This window comes from Suncus etruscus, chromosome 4, assembly GCF_024139225.1.
Source record: "Suncus etruscus isolate mSunEtr1 chromosome 4, mSunEtr1.pri.cur, whole genome shotgun sequence".
In the NCBI taxonomy this organism is placed as follows: domain Eukaryota; kingdom Metazoa; phylum Chordata; class Mammalia; order Eulipotyphla; family Soricidae; genus Suncus; species Suncus etruscus.
In genome coordinates, this window is record NC_064851.1 from 111,588,042 (window position 1) to 111,595,933 (window position 7,892).

Consider the following 7,892-nt stretch of genomic DNA (forward strand, 5'->3'; position numbering starts at 1 on the left):
GAAACATTCTAGAGTCTAGTGATTAGATCTCAGTCTTTCATAAACCTGCAACCTTGGACTGTGAAATGTATACATTTCTTTTTTTTTTTTTGTTTTTTGTTTTTTGGGCCACACCCGTTTGATGCTCAGTGGTTTCTCCTGGCTAAGCACTCAGAATTGCCTCTGGCTTGCGGGGACCATATTCGACGCCGGGGGATCGAACCGCGGTCCTTCCTTGGCTAGCGCTTGCAAGGCAGACACCTTATCTCTAGCGCCACCTCGCTGGCCCCAGGTTAGTATAGTTTTGATAAAATATTTATCAATATCTTATGAGCAGGTCTTGGTCAGTAGTTTTGAGGGAGTTGGGTGTTTTTCAAAACACCCATGCTCTATTCTGGTTTACTGGAAGCTCAGGAGAATTTTCTCTGACAGTCTCCATGAGAAAGTTTGAAGAACTGGACATAAAGATTACAAGTGAGCAAAGATATGGGCCCCCTAGACTTGAAAACTCTCACCTTGTCTATACTGAACTTCAGGCAATCTGTAAATGACACTTGCTATTTTCCTACCCTTCTTCTGTTTCCAGAAGGGTTTCAGCTCTTGTAAGTGGTAATTTTTGAGAGACCTCAATTCTCTGATGGATCTAAGACTTGTTCCTTTTCAGTATCACTGCCCAGCTCATAGTCGGTAAGCTAGACAGTGTGCTAAGTAAGCTACTTATGTGGACAATGTTCTAAGCTCCTTACAGATCAGGATAGAAACTAGAAAGCCTATTTCATGGTATTTGAAGTTTTGTTGACAGAACATTTTTCATTCTTCAGAAGTGATTTAAGAGAGATGTTTGCAAGTTGTTTGCAACAGTGAGGTTCTAACAAGGAGAGAATTTCATGTTGGTAACTTAATGCTCAACAATTCATTAGCTGAAATGTTTTCTAATAAGCCAGTTAAATTTAAAATTTGTTTGCTTTAATAACCCTCAGAGATTGGCACTCTATTTTATGTACTCCTTAGGATGAAGATACCTTTAATATCATTGCTTGTAGGAACACTTGTATGTCAGTTGGTCTATATGTGTGTTAGATTATATTTTTGAACTTTTAAACATCTTTATACTTAAAATTAACACAGTGTGTACATTCCAATGGACCAATGTTCTGAGAACAGGCATGGCCTTATAGAAATTTAATATTTGAAGGGATATTTTAAATAATCTAGAAGAGCTGGAGTGATAGCTCAGATGATTGGCACTTACCATTGGCTGATCCAGATTTGATCTATGGCACCGTGGGCCTATATGTTCCACTTGGCCTTGCTGGTGTGATAGCTCAGAGCCAGATATGAACACTACCAGTTGTGAACACCACCTCCCAGAAGTTAAAAAAAATTCATATTGCACAATCAATCTTTAAAAAAATAAATGACTTGTCTAACAAAAAAAGACAATATGTGACACACTGTACACAATGTGCTTTAATTATTTATTTATTTATTTTTATTTTTGGGCCATACCGGTGATGCTTAGGGTTTCCTCCTGGCTATGGGCTCAGAAATTGCTCCTGGCTTGGGGGACCATATGAGATGCCGGGGATTGAACTGCGGTCAGTTAGGCTCAGGAGACCATGTGGGAAGCAGGGATTCGAACCACAGTCCTTCTGCATGCAAGGCAAACACCTTACCTCCATGCTATCTCTCTGGCCCACAATGTGCTTCTTAAACATAACTTTCAGTCACGATTTTAAGACAGACTTGGACCATCCTATTTTTTTAACCTTTATTTTATTTTATTTTTTATTTTTCACAGCATTATTTATGGTACCTAGTGACATGAATGAGGGGCACACCCACCCCAGTGCTGTCCTTCCTCCGCCCCGTTTCCAGCATATATTTCATATCTATTTTTATTTATTTGATTGGAGGCTATGGTCTAGAAAAAAATGTTTCTAGAATTTCATTCTAGAAAGAATGACATTGAAAACCTGAAAATTTTCAACAAATTAAGTGATCATCACAGATTCACCAAATTAGATGCCTAGAATTCTATTACATCTTTAAAAATATATGTTTGACTATATTCAGCTAATATGAGATTGGGTGCATTTAGGGTAGAGTAGCATCAAAAATGTTCAAATGATTCTAAACTTATGCGAGAAGTTAGAAATTTTTGTTACATTTGTTGTTGTTGTTTTTGTCCATACCGTTGACACTCAGGGTTATGAGCTCAGAAATAGCCCCTGGCTTGGGGAACCATATGAGTCACAGGGGATTGAATGGAGGTATATCCTGGGTCAGCTTCATGCAAGGCAAATGCCCTCCAACTGGCTCTGGCCCCTCTAGTTACATTTTTAAAAATAGTTTTAAATATGATTACATAATTGTAGTAGTTTTAAGTTTACAGTGTCAATACACAAAGTTTCTGCATCTATCATCAAAGAGACTCTGAGCCCCGACTAGTGTCCTATGTCTTAGTCAAATTCACACCCTTTTCATTCCTCTCCACACTGTTGATTCATAACACAAGCTTTTATTATTTGATACTGTCATGTTACATGTTTTGCTTCTATACATCCTACAAATAAGCAAAGTAATCTTTTATTCTCTGACTTATTTTACTTAACATATATTTCTACTCAAGTCGCTGCAAGCTGAGTGGTTTCATCTTTATTTACAACTGCATAATGTCCTACAGTGCATAAATACCACATATTCTTTATTCATTTCTTCATGAACACCTGAGTTGCTTATATCTTTATTATTATACAAAGTACTGCAATTAACATTAGGTACACATGAATGGTTTTGTGTTTTGTTTTAGATGTCAAAAAGTGGAACATTGGGGACTAGAGCAATAGTACAATTGGTAGGGAGTTTGCTTTTCATGTGTTCAACCTAGGTTCAATCCCCACATCCCATATGATCCCTTGAGCTTACCAGGAGTTATTTCTGAATGCAGAGTCAAGAGTAACCCCTGAGTGCTGCTGAGTGGGGTTAAAAAAATAAAGAAAGAAAAAAGGAAAAGTGAAATGCTGGATTGTATGGAAATTTGATCTTACTTTTCAAAGACACCTTCATACGATTTTCCTATAGCTGAATCAGATAATTTCAATAGTAAATGATGGTTTCTTTTCACTGAATTGTCCAATATTTTTGAGAATAATTTTTAAAGTTACCACTGGTGTAAAATGATTTCTCATAATTTCTCATTATTTTTTTGATTTGCATTTCCTTGATGGTAAGTGATGATTAATCATTTTTATATGCCTAATAACTTTTCTTATTTCTTCTTCGAGAAGTGTTTGTTCATTTCCTCTCCCAACTTTATAAATGGTATTATTATTTTAGTTGTTGACTTTTATGAGTGCTTTAAATATACCAGATTGCCAGCCCTGGGTGAGCAGGTGAAACAGGCCAATATCAGTCTTAAAAAATAGGGGTCAGGGGCTGAAGCAGTGGTACAAGCAGTAAGGTGTCTGCCTTGCCCACGCTAGCCGAGGACAGTCTGTGGTACGATCCCCCACCATCCCATATGGTCCCCCAGCCAGGAGTGATTTCTGAGAGCATAGCCAGGAGTAATTTCTGAGCGTCACCAGGTCTGGCCCCAAAACAAAAAACAAAACAAAAAAAATAGAGACTGGAGTGGTGGCACAGTGGTAAGGTGTCTGACCTAGTACAGACTGTGGTTCGATTCCCAGGTGTCCCATATGGTTCTCCAAGCCAGGAGCAATTTCTGAGTGCATAACCAGGAGTAACCCCTGTGCATCACAGGGTATGCCCCAAAAACCAAACGAACAAAAAAGAAAATAAGACAGATATAAGAAAGTCACGGGGTCACAGAGTTCACAGATTCAGAAACTGAGAGCCCTGATTGTTCTTCTATGTATAGAATTTACTGTTTAGAAACAGTAAACTCAGGAAGAAGGGTAAATCTTAATAGACAGTTGTCTATCTATGATAATCTATGATAATCTAACCTACCTAGGCCCAGTTTAGCTAACACAAATCTTTGAATTGTTTTCTTCTCGGAGAGGTGGCATATAAAGAAAGAATACAGAAAATACAAGATCTTCATTAATAGGGCATTCCCTCAGGATGCAAGTTTTCCAAAAATTAGTAATTAAGTGGTCCCTAAAACAGTTTTTCAGGCCTATTCCTCAGACTATTATCTTCCCAGCTAAGCTGGATATCTGTATATCTAACAGTGGATATTAGCGCTTTTGCATATATAATGACATTATATTTCTCCTATTCATTGGGCCATTTTTATTTCAGCCTGAGTTTAATTTTCCATGCAAAAACTTTTCAACTTGTTTAAAGAGCATTTGCTTTTTTTGGTTCATATTATATTTACCAATAGGATCAATTCATTGAAGCCCCCTCTGAGGTAAATATCCTGTAGAATCCTTTTTTTTTTTTTTGCGCCACATGAGGTGATGCTCAGGGATTACTCCTGGCTATGTGCTCAGAATTTGCTCCTGGTTGGGGAATGCCGGGGGATCAAACTGAGGTCTGTACAGGGTCAGCTGCTTGCAAGGCAAAAGCCCTACCACTGTGCCACCCCTTTGGCCTCAATATCCTGAAGAATTTTTATCTTATTTACCTCAATGTACGTTATGCATGAAATGAATTTAATGTATACTTTGTTTTGAAAAATGGCTCAAAGTAATTTGCTAGCTAATATTGGTCGTGCTGATTGAAGAAGAAGGGGAGTTAGACTCAGAACTTACAATTTTTATCCTCTTCCATTTATACATTTTTATAAGAATGAGGGGCAATTATGGTAGGAATGTTGCACTGATGAAGGCGGGATGTTCTTTTTTTATGATTGAAACCCAACTACAAACATATTTGTAATCATAGTGCTTAAATAAAGTTATTATTTTTAAAAAAGAAAAATCGTAAACCTTCAAAAACCAACCTGGATAGATGGCTATTTATTTTGAGTGACATTTATTATAAAGTGTATATTGTGGTATGGGTGATTGTTGCAGGCTATCAAAATCAGGCAGCACTGAGAGGGGCTTCAGGGTTACTTGGAAGGAGAATGGGCATTTAGGAGTCTGCGATGGGTCATTACTCAGAAACCAGACATACTCGAAGGTGGTTGGAATCAAGTTCATTTATTCAAGATTTTCACTCACATGTAAGCAGAAAATTATCAATAGCAGGCACTTATGGTATATTAAGCATTATATAGATTATAGCCACAGGATTAAACATTGTGAGTCAAAACTGGTACAAAACTGTCACCTGTACATTCTGAACATTTCTGAACATTTCCACATTTTCCATAAGTACTTTATTTTATAGTCATTCGTTTTACTACCATAAACAGAAACCATAGAAATCATTCTTTTTCCCATTAATCATATCTTTCACTAGTATTAAGATATACTACTAACAGTAGTATATCTATATATCAACAGTATCATCTATTAAAACTTAACTAATATTGCTACAAGTGGACCTAAAAGACCAAAATGTTCTTGTGCTATTAAATCCATTGATTAGTGGCTGACTCTTCCGTGAATACTTTCAGCATGGGACAGGCAGGATGTGACTCAGAGTTTTTTAACTATAGGAGGCAAGGACAAAATGTTTTCCATGGAAACTCTGTACTTCTTGAAAAAATAAATGTTCTCGTAATGTACATATTACTAAATAACTAGCCAAATAATATTGTCAATTCTTCCAATCTTTGGAAAGGCAGCATAGTGTATATAAGGTGTGTTTTTTAGCAATAGCTGTCTAACTGGAAGGGGACAGGCACACAGGTTGTTTTTTATTTATGCATCTGCTCAGCATTGTTTAATCTCATTAGACATTAATTATATTGTTAGTCAGCTTTTTGTTGTAATCCTGCCAAGCTATATCCTAGGGCATATTTGGCTTTTCAGCAGCAGTGTCTGCCAGGACTGCACCCCCTTTTTGGGGGGAGGCGAAGCCTGCACTGCAGTAGTGTCTTTAGGTATTCAACCATCATGCCTCAGGCTGAGGATTAGGGTAAACAGTAGGTAAACAAACAATAAGTATCAGTAACTAGTTTTGTAGTCATATGACAGTGAAAAGGAGGTTAGGGCATATTACCATGTTTCAGTGATAAGCTAAGGAGCCCAATTTCTCAAATTTTCAGATTTCCTAAATCTCTAACATCCTTTCCATCCTATTAGCTACCTTTCAGATAAATTTAAGTAACCTGTAATTGCAGCAGTGATTTCTTGTGATGTATGTATATAGGGGATGGCATGAAAAGATAATGTACAACACCTCAACTTTTGAAGTGCGATGTCTGTACAATCAGCTCTAATCTCTATAGCATATTAAACTATTATTATGAAGACAGTCTTATCTCTTTGTTAAACATGAATATTAAGCTCCTCATGTTTTCCTGATCCCATCTACCAGAAATTTTTTAGGAAACTAATTTTACATTGAATTCAACATAAAATTAGTTTAAATTTATGTGATTTTAATATATACCATATATTAGCAATTTCTATATATCATGTTTTATGTACCAATTTTATTTTTTCTTTCTTTTTTTTTGGGGGGGGTCACACCCGGCAGTGCTTAGGGGTTACTCCTGGCTCTATGCTCAGAAATTGCCCCCAGCAGGCTCGGGGTACCATATGGGATGCCAGGATTTGAACCACCGTCCTTCAGTATGCAAGGCAAACGCCTTACCACTGTGCCATCTCTCTGGCCCCTATGTACCAATTTTATATGTCATATTTTATGTACCAATTTTTATATACCATATCAATATTTATGTAACATAAAATTAAACTAATTTGGGGCTGGAGTGGTGGCACAAGCGGTAGGGCATTTGCCTTGCATGTGCTAACCTAGGACACACCGCAGTTTGATCCCCTGGTGTCCCATATGTTCCCCCAAGCCAGGAGTGATTTATGAGCTCATAGCCAGAAATAACTCCTGAGTGTCACCTCTGTGCCCCCACCCCCCAAGAAAAAGCAAAAAAAATTAAACTAATTTTGTGTTAAATGGCAATGTCTCTCCATTTTTGGTCATTAAGTGCTTCCTGGATTTATTTTTGAGAACTGACTTGGTTTCTCCATCTATCCTTTCTCCCCCCATACCTCAACTACTTAGTATTTCTTTTGAGGGTAGATCATGTGGATTTCTTTAAGGAGAACTGAAGTAAGTGCTCATTCATTAGTTTCATTTTCAATCTTAAAACACTTGCCTGGATACTAAAACAAGAAATTCTTGTCTAGTAGTTGGAAAGAAAGAGAATAGAAGTGGATGTTTTTTGTTTTTTTTTTTAATGGAGTGTAGTAAAGCAGAAGCAAAGAAACTGGGGCTCTTTAGAGTGAAATCAACTGTGTTCATTAGAGCAAATCATGTCTTGCTTTGGAAATCCTAGAGCTTTGGCAAAGCAGATAACACAAATGGAGGGAGAGACCACAGTTTAATTTAAGATCTGATCTAGATTCAGCCTTAATGGACTGTTCGTATAATTTCAAAGTGGCTAGAGGCAACTGATCTCCAGAGACCCCTAGAGATCTATAGAAATCCAGCATTCTGGGGGCAAAATGTCCAGTATCTTTCTGTAGAATTCATTTTGGGCTTTTTTTCTTTTTCTTTTTTTTTTTACATATTATACCATAATTTACAAATAGATTTAGAAGAAGGGTTTGAAAGATATGTTACAATTCTCCATGACCATGGCTTTAAAAATACATTTCACATACATCCACACCTGTAATCTAATACTGCCTAGTCCAGAAGCAAATGTGCTTTTGAATGGACATAGTTACTCTCCTTTGTGGTTTGTTTCTTTAAGTGGTTACTATTTAAAAAGTACTTTGAAGATGAATGATGCCATTCAAGTATTTTGTTTGACCCAACGATTTTTACAGGGAAACTTTTGAATGCCCAATAGCCTCAAATCACAAGCA